The 20,613-nt window shown below is 43.9% G+C and overlaps 1 long non-coding RNA gene across 1 annotated transcript in view; it reads left to right on the forward strand.

Annotated features, from left to right (window-relative positions):
- The window catches only part of LOC146809279 (uncharacterized), a 271,123-nt gene that overhangs the window by 194,753 nt on the left and 55,757 nt on the right, over positions 1-20,613 (forward strand). The window contains exons 2-3 of the long non-coding RNA XR_014966385.1: positions 1,344-1,377; positions 10,038-10,091. This is a non-coding gene — a long non-coding RNA (uncharacterized LOC146809279). The remainder of the gene's footprint in view (positions 1-1,343; positions 1,378-10,037; positions 10,092-20,613) is intronic.

Consider the following 20,613-nt stretch of genomic DNA (forward strand, 5'->3'; position numbering starts at 1 on the left):
CCAAGATTAGAGGCTAATAATTAGATAGATTAGCAATTATTTAATTTTTTTGCGTTACTTGTGTTAGGTTTGTGCTCTTTTTTTCGAGTGTGTTTAGTAGAGTTTAGAGTAGAGATAAGATGATGGGAATGGATTGATAGGGGAAGAAGTACGTTGTTTGTGTAACTAGTGGTTGTATGTGCCTGTTAGTTGGGTGACATGGCTAAACAAAGAAGGGAAAGTTTGAGATGGAAGTTTGGGGGTTCATAGTAATGGGGATGTCATGGGATGAGTCAGAGAGAGGAAAGATGGGGTAAAGATTGAAAGTAGGATTTTTTTTCTAGAGCAAATAAAACCTGAAAGTTTCTTATACATACATATATGCATATGGCACTGGGTGGGTTTTATTGGCTGGAGAAACCCTTTCTTTAGAAATACCCATATGTTGAATAGAAGCAGCAATATTTTCATGGTCAGGTGTGCACAATTACCTTTCATGACATTTCTACAAGTTTTGGTAGCAGCCATAAACTCCTCTATATATGCACCATATGTATATAGAAGCAGCAATTATGACATTGTCTTATGGACACATGCATCTTGTGGTTTAATAAACATGTATCCCTTTATCTAAACGTATCTGCTTATTACAATTACAATGAAACAATTTACTGTGACACATGTATAAGAACAACAAATGCCGCAAACTTACAAATGGAAGGGAAACATGGATGGTATTGTTAAGATCAAAAAGGACTTACCTGTGACAATCTAAAGCAGCTGCCAGTAAATTTATTTTTGTTCTTCATTAACATTCCCTTCTGCTGCTATACTTCCAAAGTAATTACAGCAAAATGTCCCAAAACTGTCATAACTCTAATCTAGCCCACCTTTGTATTACGTCTAACAACACCCAGGGTCACCCACAAGTACTGCAACACACTCCCTCTGAAAACAGTGGGAGCAGGGACTATCAATATTCAATTGTAAATTATTTTCTTTAAAATTATTTAAATTAATATTTCATTAATGCAATTTTAATTTTTTATTTAAAAAATGGAAATTCATTAAAATAATTAAACAGATATGGTTGAAATATTTTACTAAACAATAATCATAAAAATTATAGCGATAGTGGGATTTTTAAAAATCATTTTATATAATGATAATAAATTAAGTTAATATATTTTGTTTATTGATTTCTTTAATAAAACATTTAGTTAACATGTAGTTATATTTTATTTTGATAGTTTTAAGTTAATAATAAATATTTTCAAGTGAATTTATATTTTAATTTGCATTAAAATATATATTTACAAAAAAACTAATTCAACTTTATTATTTTTCCCTATTCTTTTCCACAGTGAAATCTACGTCCCACTGGTCTACATGTGAAAAGTGAGTAGTCATAACTTTCCACTCACAGACCCATTTCTAGCAAGCTCCACCCCTTCTTTTGGCGAAGTGGAGACATGTAAGTTTGCATCTAGTAGTACATTTAGACTAAGAAATGTTGAATAGCAAAAATGTGTAAACTTACTAGTAGGTGCAGTAGTAATTTTACACAATAAACCAACATGTGTAAATTTACCCTTGTGAATATGGCCCAATGTGAGTCACAATCAGCAGTACATCGTTTCTAACAGGTGTGGAGTCTCCATACTCATAAACATACTATTAAATGCAGTTTTGTCAATACTGAAAAATCGTAAATTTACACAAATGTGTATGTTTACCTTTGTGAATCAGGCCCAGAGTGTCACAGAAAACTGATGCGTTCATGATTGGTGATTCGTTTTTGATAATTTATGGAGTTATTGAGGTCGTTAATGCTGTTCCCTTGTTTTGAACTAATGTTATACCGGCGCTTAAAGGAAATGGATAACATAGGTGCTGATTACAATGGCGGTTCAATTTACGTCCGACCACCATCGTATTGGGGATGGGATCGCCCGACAAGCTGTTGGCGGTCCCGCACCCTGAATTACAATGCAACCTCCTTCAAGGCTGTTGCAAAGTGTATTTTTTGTATTGCGGTGTGTGCTGCCGGCTGCAGCACACACCGCAGTCCAAAAAGCGCACATTGTGCATATGCCTGCACTATGTGGCAGACGCCATGTGCTGCCTGCCACATGGTGCTGGGATATGTAAGGGGGAACCATAGGTGCCCCCAAAACCCAACACTGAGGGCTAGGAGTAAAAGGGGGCCCGCTATGGGCCCCTAATGTCCCTTTCCACCAGCCTTCTCATGGCGGGTAAACCTCTATGAAACGGTCAGCAGGGAGGGACATCATAATTCCTATGGCAGTGCCTGGTATGCACCGCCACCATTGTAGGGATCCGAGATCCCTCTGATGGTCCGTAGGGCTCCTTGAGCCCGTCGGATCCGTGGCGGTCGGTCTCTGCGACTGCCACCCCTCCACCCACCATTCTAATGTGGCAGGCGGAAAACATGCTTACGATGGCGGTGAGACTGCGGTAACACAAGCTCCCATAGCGGAATGAGAGTCTGTGTTCATCCACATGGCAGGCACCTCAAGGTGCCTGCCACAAGGCGCAGGGATCATCAAGGGGACACCTATGGTGCCCCGTCAGCCCCAAACCAGAGGCAGAAACCAGAAGCGGGCCCTGCTAGGTTTCCCCAAACACGCTTTCTGACAGGGTTTCCATGTCGGAAAGGCCTCATGGAAGCCCTGCCAGACACCTTGCATCGTAATCCAGAAGACGGAATCGCCTTCCATTTGGGATACGGGCCAGTCTCCGACTGGCAGACCGGCTCCTGGAGCCCGTCCGGAGCCTGCCAGAATGACCACCGATTCCAATTCCGACTGGCTGTAACATTATCAGCAGGTCAGAATTAAAACCAATGATGAGTGTCGGAAAGCCTCCAACCAAAAGTCGAAGGCTTTCCGACACTCATCATAATCATCCCCTAAGTGTGAGTATGTACTATTGATTGTGTATATACAATTTTTTGTGTGCAGCACCGTGCATACAATGTTTTACATTGTAGTGGAAATATTATTGTTACCCCTTTAATGTCCAACACCTTCCCCAAATTGGTTTTGATTAGAGTGGGAATAGCAAATGTCACTTCTTTCGTGTCCAACACCTTCCCCAAATTGGTTTGATTGGTGTGAGAATAGCAAATGTCACCGCTTTAGTGTCCAACACCTTTCCCAAATTGGTATAAATTGGAGTGAGAATAATAAATGTCATCCCTTTAGTGGCCAACACCTTTCCCAAATTGGTATAGATGGATTGGGAACAGTAACTTTCACTCCTATAGTGTTGAACACCTTCCCCAAATTGATATCAATTGAAGTGGAAATAGTAACTGTCATACTTTAGTGTTCAAGACCTTCCCCAAATTGTTTTTGATTAGAGTGGAAATAGTAAATGTCGCCCCCTTTAGTGTCTTACTCCTTCTCCAAACTGGTTTAGATTGGAGTGGAAATTGCGATTCTCCTATTACCATGACTAGAGAATCTAGATTTCATTAAAGACACGGAGGCTAACATTATGCATATAACTTTTAATGCGTCACCAAGCAGCCGCATACATCATAAAGAAGTGAAGTTCCAGAATAGAACAATAATGAAACATCAGCCGTGAGGACATAACAATCAGCCTCTTTTAAATTGTGGAATATAGCACGATAAGTCCCAAAAAATTTAGACTCCAGGAAAGATTCCATAGGTAGTAGAGGATATCACAGAAACGAGGGAGAACTCAGGAAACGAAGAAAGGATTCTTCCAAAAACAATGAAGATCGTAAAGTTAAGATGGATTATCTGCAAGAAAAAGAAAATTAAATGAAGAAAGAATAGTATAAAACTATAAAAGTAAAAACAAGTAAACATTTCAAATGAACATCATAAATAATTAAGGCAGAGAGACATAGAATAAAATATAGTATAAACAATGCAAATAGGATATAAATACAGTACTAAATTAACCACCCTGGGAAGGGTGGGAGGGATAATGTTAGCCTCCGTGTCTTTAATGAAATCTAGATTCTCTAGTCATGGTAATAGGAGAATCGCAATTTCATTACAAGACCGGAGGCTACCATTATGCATGTTGGTAGCTATGTAATACAACATCAGACATATGAGAAATTGGTTTGCAGTAATGCTTAGCAAAAGTAATAGAATTAGACCAATCAGCAGCTCTAAGAATATCATTCAAGTTACCACCTGAGTAGAAGGATTTGCTGGCCATAGAGCCTCTGATGGAGTGAGGTTTAAAAATGTTTAAATCAATACCTGCTAGTTCCATAACGATGTTAACCCATCTTGCGATAGAAGCAGAACTAATACCTAGGTGAGGTTTAACGAAGGAGATGAGTAACTGATTCACACCAGAAGGGCGGAGAGAACTCATTCTACAGTCATATTCTTTCATACAGTTAACCACACAAAGTTTTGGGTAAAGATCAAATTTGGGATAAAAGATAGAGTCAGACATAGTTTTGGTTCTTCTGAACAAGTCGAATTTGACTCCAAACATGTCATAAGATCTATATGAAATGTCAAGAGCCTTAACATCAGAAACTCTACGGCAAGAAACTAAACAAAGAAGAGTGGCTAACTTGATAGAAAGGTTCTTCCTATTCAGAAGATTATGGTCAGGCCAACTAGAGAAAAGATCAAGAATTAAATTGACATCCCAAAGGAATTGGTATCTAGGTTTAGGAGGTCTTCTAAGTCTGATACTTTTAAGGACTCGACAGACAATGTTGTTTTTGCCTATTGTCTTTCCATTAATGAGAGCATGACCTGCAGAGATTGCTGATCTATAGCAATTAATTGATCTATAACTAAGCCCTCTCTCGAAATGAAAGACTAAGAAATTAACTATGTGAACGATAGGAGCCTCCACGGAATCCAGGTCCCTTTCCAGGCACCAACGTAACCAAACTTTCCAGATGTTGTTATACCGGTAGTGTGTTCCGGGAGCCCAAGACTCGCTGAGGAGAGTAGAAGCTGTTGATGAAAGCCCTGAGAGATGATTGGATCTCCTGACACTCTCCAGGCAAGAAGGTTCAAATTCCCTGATTGGACTAGAGGGTGAATGTGTCCGTCCACGTCTGAGAGGAGATCTGCGAGGGGAGGAATTAGGAAGGGAAGATCGCAAGAAAGTTCTAGGGTAGTGGGAAACCAAGCTTGGGATGGCCAAAAGGGAGTCACTAGAACGATTGAAGCTTGTTGAAGTCTGACTTTCTGAAGGACTCTCTGAATCATTGAGAAAGGGGGAAAGGCATATGCGTTGATCCCTTTCCAGCATTGAAGAAATGCGTTCACGGCTAGAGCTCCCGGGTCGGGCATCCAACTGTAGTAATTCGCAAGTTGGAAAGATAATCTGCTCGCAAAGAGGTCTATCTGGAAAGGACCCCAGAAATTGTTGAGAGAATTGAAAACGGAGGTGTTGAGCTTCCAGTCGCTGTGATCTAGGAGGAACCTTGAGTTCCAATCGGCACAAAGATTCGCCTTCCCCGGAAGATATTCCGCTCTTAGGGAGATTTTGTGTTCTAGACAGAACATCCAAAGTTTCTTCGCTAGGTTCGAGAGATCTGCGGATTTTGTACCTCCAAGACGGTTTATGTAAGCAACCGCAGACATGTTGTCCATCTTTAGAACGACAGATCTCCCCTGAAGAAATTTTCTGAAACTCATCAGAGCATAGAGACCGGCAGTAAGCTCTAGGAAATTTATATGGAGGGAAGATTCTACCTGAGACCACACTCCGCCTGTGTTCTGATCTAGGAAACATGCACCCCATCCGTGAAGACTGGCATCTGATTCTAAAACAAAATCTGGGGTTAACCCAAAGATCGCTCGTCCATTCCAAGCGTCTAGGTTGTCCAACCACCAATTGAGTTCCAGAATAGCATCTTGGTTGAGCGAGATTCGATCTCCGTACCAAAGACCTGCTCTTAGAGCCTTCCCTTTTATCCTTTGGAGAGCTCGATAGTTCAACGGGCCTGGGAAGATAGCTTGAATGGAAGAGGAAAGCAGACCGAGAAGTCTGGCTAGTTCCCTTAAGGATAAGTCCTTTTGTTTGAGAACGTGTCTTATAACCTTTCTTATTTTTGAAATCTTCTTGGAGGGAAGGAGGAGAAGACAAGTCGTAGTGTTGACGTTGAAACCCAGAAATTCTAATTCCTTTGAGGGGAAAAGAATAGACTTTTCTCTGTTTATTATAAAACCCAGAGTTTCTAGGAGGTTTATTACAAAATTCATATCCTGAACAATTTGAGAGTGATCTTGAGATAGGATGAGTATATCGTCCAGGTATATGATAAGACGGATGCCCTTTTCCCGTATGCATGAGGCCACGGCTCTCATCACCTTGGTGAAACACCAAGGGGCTGATGAAAGGCCGAAGGGAAGGGCTTTGAACTGGAAAAGATGATTCTTCCATATAAACTGGAGAAAGGATTGATGGCACTCGGCCATTGGAATTGTGAAATAAGCATCTTTCAGATCTAATTTCACAAGCCAATCTCCTTCCAGAAGAAGATCTCTTAAAAGATGGATACCCTCCATCTTGAAGTGTCTGTAAAGAAGGAACTTGTTGAGTTCCCTTAAATTTATTACAGGTCTCCAACCCTTGTCTTTTTTCTCTACTAAGAAAAGAGTGCTCACAAATCTCATCAGATGGAAGGGTACTTCTACTATCGCTCCTTTCAAAAGCATAGAGGATATCTCTTCTTCTATAATTTTTTCTTGATCTAAGGACAAGGGGATGCTTTTTGGTATAGAAAATTGAATCGGAGTATCTATGAAGTCTATCATAAAACCACTCACTGTACTCAGAACCCAAGGGTCTTGGGTAATTAGTTTCCAATTGTGAACGAAATGTTTTAATCTGCCTCCTACTTTTGGAGAGGGGAAAGGGGGGTTGGATGGAAGAGTACTCACTTTGAGGGTTGAAGTCGGTGGATGATCCTCTTCCTCTGAAATTTCTCGAGCGAAATCCTCTCCCCCTTGGGGGGTAGAATTGAGGAGTGTTTGAGGGTTGGTAGCCTCTACCTCCGTAACCCCTGGACCTGGAGTATGGCCTTCGGTTGAAACGGCCGGAAGATTGGCCTCTTCTTCCGGCCCTGCCAAAAAGGTTGTAGTTGTTGAAAACTCGTTTCATGTTCTGGTTAGCCTTGTCGAGAGCGGTAAAGGTAGAGACGTATTTGCTCAAGGTCTTGATCATGTCTTCGCCAAATAATAGCCCTTTAGGGTTGTTCGTGGACTCCTTATCCGCCAAGTCGCTCAATTTTGGACTGATTTTGGTGAGAACAATTCTCCTTCTCTCGGAAATGATGCTGGCATTAAGCATTGCCCAAGAAGACCAGGGCCCTCTGGCTCCAGCCTCGGATAGCCTCGGTATTCAGTACTGAACCATTAAGGTAACTATCCTCTGCGGCGTCGATGATCTTAGCGAGGGGTCCGAGGACGTCTAATAAACGATCTTGGCAAATTTTGAAAGATCTTTCCATACCCTTTCTTGGATCTCGCCCAAGTTTAAAAAGATATTTAATTAATTCAGGGTCAAGATTTGGAGTCTGGCAAACCTTATTCTCTATAAAGGGTCTAGAGCATTCTGATCTTAGTAAGCTACGTGTGTCCCTCTCCAGAGTGTTCCTTAGCCACTTAGTTATGAATTTACTAACGTGCTCTTGAGGAAGCCACTCGTTGCTTCTAGGGTGCTTAATGTTAAGGGGAGAGAACATCTCACCGCCTAAAGGGTCAAGGATGGTGTCCTTTGAAGAGGAAGGCAAATCATCGTCTAAGGGTTGAGAGTTAAAATCCTCATCGTCCTCATCTAGATCGAGGATATATTCATCAGGAAAAACGGAGGCATCGTCATCGATAAAATCATCATCAACATCTTGCTCAAGATGTGTATCAGATATGTGAGCACTTCGATAGTTCGTGCCGCTAGGGACACCCATAAAATTTGTGCCGCAAGGGACACCTTTAAAAGTTGTGCCGCAAGGGACACCTTTAAAAGTTGTGCCGCAAGGGACACCTGAAGTATTTGAGGTGCAAAGACCTCCCAATATTTTTGAGGTGCTGAGACCTCCCGTCGTGCTCTTGGGGATAGAGTCAATATTTTTAGTCTTTTTAGACCTTTTTCCCCGAATTTCAATGAGATCGTCATCACCAAAAGTATGTTGAGTTTCATTCTCCTCAGTGGGGAGTGATCTTTTTGAAGTAATCACTTTTGATAAGGTAGACAACATACAAGATCTCATTTCGTCGTGAATCAAATTTTTGATTGCCTCATTTTCCAAATTAGGGATGGGGGCAGTGGCCTCATCCGAGTCTAGATCAGACATATTAATCAGGAGCACAGGGAAATAACTGATCTCTTGTAAATATGATCACTGATAAATAATTATTAATATTCTATATGTAATATATATTTTCTCTCTTAATATTTTTTTTTTTTTTTTTTTTAAATAAAATCTAATTAACCTAAAGTACCTTTTTTTTTTTTTTAATATATTGGTAAATGAAGATAGTAAGGTTATTCAAGAGGTAACCTCTTCAGAAAATAAATGATTTGCCTTCCAAAGGGGATTAAACCGTTAACAATTAAGGTTTAGTAAGGAAAAAACTGATCAAATACTGAGGGAGTAGGGGTTAACCGGTTCTTGTAACTAACGAGCGATATGAGAAACAGCTCGAGCTCATTGCAACGTTGTTGAATAGAGAGAGGAAAGTGCCCTGGCAATGCGCGAACGTTGCGCGCGTGTTGCCAAGGTACTTTCCTCTCACCATCGAGTTAAGGAAGCTAGTAACGCGAAAGAAGAAAAGGAGAGCATTTCCTACAACGAGTGGTGTCGGTAATGAAGCGGAGGCCTGGGGTCACAGAGGTAATGAAGCGGAGGCCTGGGGTCGCACTGCCTTTAGATTCGGAGGTCCGGTAAAGACGCTAGAAAGGCGGAGAAAGAATGAAGCAAAAGGCAGCTTCAAAAGGAGTAGGGGGGGGGGGTGAGGAAGACCAAGGACTAAAATAGGAGCTTGGTAAACCGGCGGCAGGAAGGGGGGGGTGGGGGGGAACCCAAAACGGTTTAAATTAGCCCATTATGGCAGTAAAAATATTGTAGCAAGAAAGAATCAGCTAGCGATCGATTAATACTAACACAAACATTAATAATGTAAATAAATTGCAGTTAAATAACATCAAAGGCAAGAGAAGTAGTAAAGCTTGACTTATCTGCTTGGAGCCGCATTTAAAAGAGGCTGATTGTTATGTCCTCACGGCTGATGTTTCCTTATTGTTCTATTCTGGAACTTCACTTCTTTATGATGTATGCGGCTGCTTGGTGACGCATTAAAAGTTATATGCATAATGGTAGCCTCCGGTCTTGTAATGAAATTGTAAATGTCACACTTTTAATGTCCAACACTTCCTTTAAAGTGGTTTACATTGGAGTCTCATTATTTAATTTTATAATTCCAGTTTAAAGTAATTTTTTAGAAATGGTATTTATATGTAGTGGGAGTGGTCTATGTCATTTAATTAGTTTTGTTGGTGTTTAGAAAGATAATTTAATAAGTAGTTATGTGTATATTTGTAATAAATAGCATTATTAACTACATATTTTCATAGAATAAAGACGCATCACATTTTTTCATTTTTATTTATTTTTCAATGTTTATTTAATGATTATTTTTAAATTTTTAAGCATAGATAGTTCTAATTAAAAATTTACATTTATATGTAGCTAAATAAAATGTAATATATTTTAACATTAAATGAACAATGTAAATCATATTTAATCATATTTAAATAGTATTGCATTTTCCAAGTTTTTTCTATTGTTTAACATGTTTTTAACAATACCTAAATTGTTTCATATACATATTTTCTAACATTTCTACAATGTTTTCTGACATGTTTTAAATGTTTAATAATCTTTTCCATTTTTTAATACATTTAGTCAACATTTCTTTCTTATTTTCCCATTAGTTTTTGTAGGGAGATAGTCTTTTATTAGTTTAATTTATCAGCCATTTTTTACAGCTATCTTCTGTTTTGTTGTCTATTAGTGTCTCTTTTCTGGGATGTAGGACGCGGAAAGGTGCTGCTGTTTGTCAGAACAGGTAAGTCCTTTATAAGGTTATTTTTAGGGTTGTGATGTAGGGGGTTATACAGGGATTAATTATAGTGTTATTTGTGGGTTTTGTGTACATTTATAGCCTGATTACGATGTGAGTCGGAAAACCTCTGACCGCAGGTCGTAGCCTTTCCAACTCACATTGACGGTTTATTACCACCGTGTCAGGAAAATACACCACAATGTTCCTGTATTGTGTTCGGTATGTCTTCTATCACAAGGGAACGTCTTTAATCATGGAGATCCTTGTGTGTGATTTACTTGTGAACCAACTTAATGCTTACAGGACAGTCTGATGGCAACTTTGGACAATAACTAAGGATACATGTAAATGAAAAAGACACGCATTTCTTTTTTCCTTTTGCACATAATTAGGAACCTCACGTTGTTGGCACAGAGTTAGGAGCACGTTTTGTTTATATTACACGTGCTTCCGTTACATCACGTTGCCATGTCACCAAGGGGAAAACGTGATCGGTAACGGCAAAACCCCAGCCTGTAGTGTCCTAGCATGGACACGTTCTAGTGTTCAGAAGTGTATGTTCTACACTTTACACCCACCCACCACCTACGTCACTGGGTCAGGTGACTAGGCTAATAAAAGGGCCGAGCGCACGTGCTCGTGGCCAGTTAACCCACCATCTAACCATGTGTCTGCGTCAGTCATTCCCAGCATGAGGGCCTAGGGCCCCAAACACTACAATGGCGACGAGGCGGGTAATCTACCCCGCATGTGCAGCCCCCAATCGGCGCACCATCGATGACTGAGGGGGAAAGAGGACTGCCCGGTGAGCACACCCCCGGGTGAAGGCGCCACGCGCCGAGAAGCCAGCCAGGCGAGCGGAGCCCGCAGCAGGCCCTGCGGTGACCGGGTGCCCACCCCGCACCGCCACGACGACTGGTAGGCGACGATGTGCCCCAGGGAGGAAGCGTGGTAGTCGGGTGCCCACCCCGACCTGCCGCGGTGCCTAGAAGCGCCCAGAAGGAGAAGTGCCGACCGTGCGGAGCCCACCCGCATCGGCCGCGACCTGCCCGGTGAAGGAGGGGCAGTGCGGACCGTGCGGAGCCCACCCGCATCGGCCGCGACCCACCAAGGGGCAGCGATCCACGCGGAGCCCACCCGCGGGAGACAAGAGGCCCGCCGGCCAAACAGGAGCCGCACCAGAATTAACGGCCACGTGTGGTGAAGTCCATGCGAGGAAGCCGGACGAGAGCCCACCCCGCCGACTGAAGGTATGCCGTGACGTTCCCCCCCCCCCACCCGCAGCGTGTGAGTTTTGTGACGCTGCTGCTGCGGTGGGGGCGGAATTAGCAGAGAGCGAAAGCGGGAGCCCACCCCGTGCTGAGAAGCGAGCGGCACCGGCGAAACCCCCCCCCCCCCATGGTCCGTGAAGGGAAGGGACCTGCCGCGGGGGTGGGAGAATTAGAAGTGTCAAGCGGAGCCCACCCGCGACGGACAACAGAAGCGGCACCAGCAGCCCCCCCCGCGCGGTCGGTGAAGCGACGAGACCTGCTGCGGGGGGCGGGACGAACTGAGGAAAAAGCGGAGCCCACCCGCGAAGGAGCGCGAGACCTGTCTGGCCCGTGAGGCAAAGACAGTACAAGAACAAATAGAGACACTACCAGCGGGTGCCTACCCCGCATGAGGGCGATCCTAAATGTAAGGAATGGCCGCTGCCGGCCATGAAGATGTGTCCTACCTTACAGGACCCCCAGCAGAGCCCTCACGAGCAGCACGCAGCCAGCGCTGCCACTAATGAATAAAACACTGCGTGAGAGCACCAACTGCCCCTATGCTCAATAGGGGGATGCCTCATCCTCTCTGCAGTGCCTGTGCCCCCTGCGCCTCACTAAACAAGTGCCCATAGAAAGATGCCTCATCCTCTCTGCAGTGCCTGTGCCCCCTGCCTTTCAATCAACTTAAATACAAAAAAAAAACAAAAGACTTACCTGCTGCCATGTCCTGGACTCCACTGCTCCAGCCTCATCTGGACTCCACTGGTCTGCCTGGCTCCAGCTCCCCTCCAGCCCTCTGCACTCTACCGGAGCCTGGGGAAATGGAGAAAAGGAAAACGAGGGATAGAGTTCTGGCAGTACAGAAGGTTGCTGCTGAAGCCCAACAAAAGCATCACTGCCACCCAGTGGCCACTGGCAGTACTGCAGCAAGAGGAACATCAACAAGCCTACAGCAAGCCAAGTGAAGACAGCAGCTACAGGAGACCGACGGAAAGAGAGAAGAGGCAGCAAGGCAAGTACCGCAAGGTCTGACGGAGGCGCGATGGTGAGCGCACGGGAAGTGCGACGGAGGCGCACAGGAATGCGCCAGAAGCGCAGGAACGCGACAGAAGCACAGGAAGAAGAGACGGTGTGCCACAGGGATGCAGCGCCATCCCGCAGCAACAAGGAGGTAGAAAGAAGAACGGTGTCGAGCCACATCCACCCCAGCGAGGACTGCGCTGTCGCCGCATCAAGTGGAGCGAACCCTCAAGAGAACAAACGGACTCAGCGCAGTTGTACCCCGGACGCGGAAGGTACACTGCAGCGCCTACACGAGAGGAACCCACTGAAGAGGATGGGCGCAGCAAGTATCCAACACTGGCGGGCAAGGATGCCGAGCCCCACCCAGTGGCGCCAAGAAGCCACCACATCAAGTGATCATGATACTAGGAGCAACGCTACACTGGAGATGTACCACGACGGTACGAAGAGTAGCACGCACCAGCGCCTGACAAGGCAGCGGACAAAGGTAGTCACACGACGTGATGCACCCCGTCAAGCCGACCAGCCAAATGGTCGCACCACAAAGGCCAAGCCGACCTGCCAAACGGTCGCCCCACAAAAGTCAAGCCGACCAGCCAAATGGTCGCACCACAAAGGCCAAGCCGACCTGCCAAACGGTCGCCCCACAAAGGTCAAGCCGACCAGCCGAACGGTCGCACCACAAAGGCCCAGCCGACCTGCCACATGGTCGCACCAAAGAAGCCGACTCGCCAGGAGTTGCACAAAGAGGTCTGACGCAAGACCGAAGATATCCTGCCAGTGATCGGCAGCGCGGACCGTCAAGTGGTCCAAGAAGCTCAAGAAGAACCAAAGCAACTGGTGAAAGGGAGAAGACCGAAGCGGACCATGAGCATGGCCCCACGAACTTCAACCGAAGTAACTGGTGAAAAGGTGAAGATGAAGAGAAGGTCACGACCCTAACTCGGAATGCTGAAGAAGATGAAGAGAGTGTTCTCGGACGAGGACAAGACCAGGGGGAACACGTGCAGAGTGCGCGCGCTGCATGGAGAAGCCTGGCCAGATAAGAGGAGAACAGGAACGGTCCAGAGTAGGTCGTGAAGCGAAGAGATGAAGAGACCAGAGTGGCACGTTTGCCACTACAAGAAATGAGAGAAGATATCGGAGTGGCACGTTTGCCACTACAAGAAGGAGGATGACATCAGAGTGGCACGTCTGCCACTTAAAGGAAAAGGGGAAAGAAAGATCGGAGTGGCACGGTTGCCACTGTAAGGAAAAGAAGAAGTCAGAGTGACATGACAGCCTCACGGAGAAAGAAATAGAGGACAAGGAGAAGAGTGTGGCAAGACTACTCACACCTCAAAGACAAGGAAGGTGACAAGCATCAGAACACAGTGCGCAAGTCCTGAAGAACACCCGTGGCACGGAGAAAAGACCATCTGTTTGATGATGCTTTCAGCACACCTGGGATCTGCAGAGGTGAGCAGGCCGGACCATTCGAAACACCCACCTTTGGGGTTACACGGACACTGGTCAATGCCAGCCGTGGTGACTCAGGGGCAAAGGCCTCAGGGATGCCGGTGAGAGAGAGTATCCCCGCGACGAGAGATGGTCATCAGCCGCCCTTCAGCAAAGGTCTCAGGAGGATGAAGACTTCGCGTGCTAAAGACAGGAGCCAACAGCCACCCTCCAGGTCTGACTGCGGCATCTGAGGTGAGACCTGCCGTCTCCTCCGCACCCGTACTTATCGGCATGGGAGTAACACGATACAGGACACTGAACCCAGGCCAGATCTGAGGAAGAGGGCCTCAAGGATATCCCGTGGCAGGGGAACACCTGTGAGAGGGGCATCCTGGTGAGAGGGGTGTCTTGCGAATAACCCGTTTTTCTGCAAAACAGAACACACGCCACCGATAAAGAAAAGGACTGGACTAAAAAGATAAATGGCAACATCTAGCGCTGAACCAAAAGAACTCAACAACTGCGTTTGTCGCCAAGAAAGTAAAGCGAAGAAAGACTGTGAGAGCAACTTCAAGGCAGAGCCGTCAAACAGACTAACTCCATCGAGCACCCATGACTGGTGCCACAGTGAACTGGTGATTGTCCGCGACAGGAAGAACATCGTCCGCGACAGGAAGAACATCGTCTGTGACTCCAGGCTGCTGAAGCGTGAGCGACTCTGCAGAAGTTTAGTCACTGTATTACATCTGTATATATATGTCTTTTCTCCCCTAGGTTGGACATTTGACTCCGGGTTTTGTTATTAAAGATTGGGAGGAATGTAGTGTCCTAGCATGGACACGTTCTAGTGTTCAGAAGTGTATGTTCTACACTTTACACCCACCCACCACCTACGTCACTGGGTTAGGTGACTAGGCTAATAAAAGGGCCGAGCGCACGTGCTCGTGGCCAGTTAACCCACCATCTAACCATGTGTCTGCGTCAGTCATTCCCAGCATGAGGGCCTAGGGCCCCAAACACTACACAGCCTATAAATAGCTAGGTTACCCTGGAGCCCCCGCTTGACTTTCTTCTTGTTACTGTACCGGGGTGAGCGACTTCGGTTTCCTGGACAGCGCGCTGAGCTTCGAGGGACTCAAGAGCGGCTCGGGACTTCTAGAAAGAACGCCGATTGGAGAAAAGAAGCAGCGTTGGACGCCCGTTTCCAGTTCTCGATCCGGCGGTGTTTCATTCTCAGCTAAGTCCCAGTACTTAGGGAGCTTCTTTACTTTCGCGCATAAAGCTGACATGTGTTGTTTACTTTTGGGTACTTCAGTTGATATTTGTGCATAGAAACAAACTGTGCTAAGTTAATCAAGGTGGGTATATAAAGACAATCAGAAAGCCTTATAAGACAACTGAAGCAGTACTTTTCTTCGTGTTGGGACACTCGAACTTTTGGAGATTAACAGAAGCAACATGATAAAAGTTATATCTAATGTGATTTGTCCTGAAGAATTTCCTTTAGTTTGTACATTATCTGTATAGCATTTTGCGAGTGTATTATTGTCTAGGCAGAGTTAAAGGTTGTTATTACGCAGTTAAACTATTGGACTTTGTAACGCAATCCTTATCAAGCCTATCCCCTATACAGCTTAGAGGAAAGTTATTGAAAAAGAAAAAGAGATGCAGTACAGAGAAAATCGTAAGGACATACAAAGAAGGAGACAAAGGTAAAGTGTACCTAGAATATGATAATATAGAGTTTAATGGCCAATAGAATTTCAGAGGAAATTATTATTTTCTTTTACAGAGGAAGAGTCTTTTAAGTATGACAATATGAGAAATGTGCTGAGTACAGTATAAAGATTAGAAAGACATCACTACTAAGGAAGAGTAACGCATATCAATCAGGTGATTACATCACAGTGTTTTAAAAGTTAAAGAAAGAGTTCCTCAATAGGTAGACAAGCATAAAGTTTACTATTTCCTTGTTCTCTGCAGTACGACGTGGACGATTCTGTGTCCTGGCTGGTCCAGATAGCAGAATTTGATCGTGGAATCTGATCAAGTCTCTTCTCTTGTCTCTTTCTCGTCCCAAAACCCTTTCCCTCCTTGTATGTTTATCAGGCGCACTGTAAGTAACCAGTGCCCTGGGAAGCATACAGTGAGAGTAGAGGTACAAGCATCGCTCCTGTTGACTTCCTGGTTGTTCAGGTGAGTGGTGAGACAAAACCAACAGAAAGTCAAGCCACAAAAATTAGAGTCAACCTGGGCGATGGACACTTCCACAGACCAAAATACAGTAGGGCAAGAGGCTTTAAATATGCAGGACGTTTCTAGAGTACTCTTAGATTTGCAACAAGAAGTAGCATCCATGAAAAATGAGAACGCACTCCTTAAAAATGATCTCTTACGATACAAACCAAGTGATAATCCATGGGAAGGAGCATCGGTTAGGCCAAAAGTTTTAGTACAGCCCCCGCGGTTTACTTTCGGTTCAACGTCCACTGAGATCCCTGCTTCTCAACCAGTTAACGTATGTATTACTACACCCACTTCAGTGCCTCTAGCCCCCCCAAAACGTTTATTTGGCGACAGTAGTAAATATGATATATTTATAAATCAATGCCAGCTACACTTTTTATGTCGCCCTGCAGCTTTTCCTTCGGACGCTACTAAGGTGGCTTTCATTTTGTCCTATTTGGGTGGAGTAGCCGCTACCTGGTCAATTCCATTCATCGATAGAGACAACCCGTTGTTACACAATTTCCCACAATTTAAAAATGAAATGCGAAAGCTTTTTGCTAAACATCATTTCATTCAATCTAGTGACAATGAATTACTCAATTTACGTCGGGAAATAAGGATTTACTGTCTTATATTACATCTTTTAATCAATTAATAGTTGAAACAGAATGATCTAACGAAAAAAGAACGTCCTTGTTCTACAGGGGTTTGCGGGATGATTTAAAGGACGTTCTTGCTCAAATTGTAGATCTGCCTACTGACTGCTCAGAATTCATTGAGTTAGTACTCCGCTTAGACAATCGCCTGGGTGAACGAAAAGGGGAAAAAACTTGTGGCGAAAACATGAAACTATTGTTCTTAAAACAGGAGAAGAAGGAAGCAGTTCACCCCAATTCAGATGCCTCAGAGCCTATGCAAATAGGCAGTCTTCGTGGACCGTTAACTAAGGAAGAAAAGGACCGTAGACGACGATTAAAACTTTGCCTTTATTGTGGAAAAGCCGGTCATTTTACTCGTGATTGTTCGTTAAGACCAAACGCTCCACGAAAGGTAATTGGTAATATCGACACTACTAGCTCCCAAAATGATCAGTCGGAAAACTAGTCAGCCCGATAAGGAAAGAGACCACCTTATCGGGCGCTGTTGATACCAGGGTCTCCCCTCACCATCTGGCTAACACTGTCTCCTCCTCTCCTCGACACTTGACTCTTATAGTGACTATGATCCTAAAAGCCCAAACTAGAAAGGTAATTCCCATTCTTCTTGATTCTGGGGCAACAGGTAATTTTTTAGATATTGGACTAGCCAAAACCCTTGATATTGCTACCATTCAGAAGGAGACACCCGAACCAGTTCGAGCAGTTGATGGCTCTGAGTTGACCTCTGGTTTAATTCAATACCAAACCTGTCCTTTAACCATGATCTGTGCCGATGGTCATTCGGAGCAAATCCAGTTCGATTTGATTGATACTCCTGTCTTCGGAGCAATTTTGGGAATACCCTGGTTGCAACTGCACAACCCACAAATTGACTAGGTTAAGAGAACCGTCACCTTAGATTCAGTGCACTGCTCGCAGTGCTGTAATCAACAACGGCAGCTTCCAATAACACCTTTATACTGTGCTTCTCTTCTTGAAAGTTCCGAAACTAGGATTCCCTCTTTGCCACAAGAGTATCAAGATTTCCATGATGTTTTTTGCTGAGTCGCAGGCATCTCAGTTGCCTCCTCATCGGTCCTATGACTGCCGGATAGATTTAGTTCCTGGGGCTATACTACCTTGTAGTCGGGTCTACGCATTATCAGAACCTGAGACCCATTACTTACGAGAGTATCTGGATGATTTGTTGCTCAAGGGGTTTATTCGCCATTCTACCTCTCCCGTCAGTTCTCCTCTTTTCTTCGGTCCGAAGAAAAACAAAGAATTGAGGGCATGCATTGACTATAGAACCATAAATAAAGTCACAGTTAAGAACAGATACCCCCTTCCACTCATACCCGTCCTTTTGGATCAGGTGCATAATTCCACCATCTTCACCAAATTAGACCTGAGAGGTGCTTACCATCTCATCAGGATGAAGGACGGGGATGAGTAGAAAACTGCTTTCAGAACCAAGTTTGGGTTATTCGAGTACACTGTAATGCCTTTTGGGCTGTGCAATGCCCCAGCGGCTTTCCAGTTATTCATAAATGAAGTCCTGCAGGATTTTTGGGACATTTGTGTCATCTGCTATATTGATGATATTCTAATTTATTCTTCCACTAATGATCATGTAGAACATGTTAGAGCTGTTTTACAACGCCTTTGAGAAAATCACTTGTTTTTCAAATTAGACAAATGTATCTTCCATGCCACAACAGTAGACTTTTTAGGCTATGTCATTTCACCTCACGGAATAGTCATGGATCAATCTAAAGTACACGCTGTTCTAAGATGGGAAACACCAAAATCTGTTAAGGACATTCAAAGATTTTTGGGATTCGCCAATTTTTATCGGTGTTTTATCCCAAATTTCTCTGCCACTGTCTCTCCCATCACACAGTTGTTAAAAAAGCGGATCCGTTTTTTTTGGTCAGACAAAGCAGAAAACGCCTTTCAGCTCCTCAAAAAAGCTTTTACAGAGGCACCCATTTTACACCACCCTGACCCAACACAACCTTTTTATGTTGAAGCTCATGCCTCCTTGATTGCTGTTGGAGCCATTTTGTCACAAAGAGATCCAAAAACTGGTGTGCTCCATCCTGTTGCTTATTTTTCAAAGAGTTTATTACCAGCAGAACGAAACTACACGGTGGCAGAACGTGAATTGTTGGCTATCAAATTAGCCTTCCAAGAGTGGCGGCATCATTTATTGGGAGCCCGTCATACTGTAACCATTTATTCCGATCACCGCAATTTACAGTTCTACCAAAGTGCAAAGGCCTTAACTCCACGCCAGTTACGCTGGCTCCTCTTTTTTAACTAATTTGATTTTATTATCACATACAGACCTAGCAAGGAACAACAAAAGGCTGACACTCTTTCCCGTTTAAGCTATCATGATGATGAGTCACCCAATGAAAAAACCCAATCAGTCATTCCTGACAATAAGTTAATTGGACTCTGTATCCCTCAAGAATTTCTCCCTCAAATACAAAAAACACAACGTGACTCCCCCGTATTACCTGATTTGATTAAAAAGGGAGATTTATTGTTCCATAATGAACACTTATGTGTCCTACTCAGGATCTGCAACACACTGTTTTATCTTGGACCCATGATACTGCTTTCGCTGGTCATCCTGGTGTTAAAAAGAATATTGAACTATGTCAAAGATTTTTCTGCTGGCCTACGCTCATTGATGATGGAAAAAATTACGTTCAAAAGTGTCCTGTCTGTGCTCAATCAAAAACTCCTCATCAAGCCACAACTAGTCTTTTACAACTTATGCCCATACCATCATCCCCCTGGCAAATACTCAGTATGGATTTCATCACCGACCTCCCTGTTTCTAATGGCTACACCGTCATTTGGGTAGTCATCGATTATCTTACCAAAATGGCCCATTTTGTCCCTTTAAAAAAAATACCTTCTGCTAAAGAGATGGCTACCCTATTTGTACAGCACGTAGTCAGGTTACATGGCCTCCCCATGGCCATAGTTTCTGACAGGGGCCCTCAATTTGTGTCTCGCTTTTAGCGTAATTTTTGTGCATCAATGAACATAGATGTTCATCTGTCCTCAGCTTACCATCCGCAGACTGATGGACAGACTGAACGCCTGACCCAAACCATGCAACAACTTTTAAGTTGTTTTTCTTCTAACGTGACTACAGAATGGGATAAAAAACGTAGAATTTGTGTACAATAACTCCATTCACTCAGCAACAGGTGTATCCCTTTTTTATTACTTGTTAGGATATCATCCAAGAATGTTACCAATTCCCCCAGTTGTTAACATTAATAGTGTCCCAGCTGTCTCTGCCCATCATACTTGCCTTCATTCAATACAAGAACAAGCTCGTGCACATCTAGTCACTTACCAACAACAAGTTAAAAAACAGGCTGATAAACACAGAAGAAACTCTCCTATCTATGTAGAAGGAGATAAGGTCTGGTTATCATCTAGAAATTTGCACATGGAAGGTTCCCATAAGTTACAGCCCCGTTTTTTGGGACCTTTTTCCATGAAAAAGGTCATCAACCCTGTTACAGTAGAGCTTAGTTTACCACCCGACTATCAAGTCCACCCAGTCTTTCACGTTTCGCTCCTACAACCGTATGCTAAAAATACTCGACCTGGTCCTCCTCCCCTTCCACTAAAGGTGAAAGGTCACTGGGAATATGACGTAGCTAAGATTCTGGATTCTAAGAGAGAAAATGGACTTTTGTATTATTTGTTAAAATGGAAAGGGTATGGTGATGATGATAATTCCTGGGAACCAGCAGCTTCTGTTCATGCCCCTCGATTGATTAGGTTATTTCATCAACAACATCCTGCTAAGCCAGGCCCTGTATCGGGGGTCTTGCGGGGGAGGACTGTCAGGAAAATACACCACAATGTTCCTGTATTGTGTTCTGTATGTCTTCTATCACAAGGGAA

Source organism: Triturus cristatus, chromosome 7 (assembly GCF_964204655.1).
Source record: "Triturus cristatus chromosome 7, aTriCri1.1, whole genome shotgun sequence".
Classification (NCBI taxonomy): domain Eukaryota; kingdom Metazoa; phylum Chordata; class Amphibia; order Caudata; family Salamandridae; genus Triturus; species Triturus cristatus.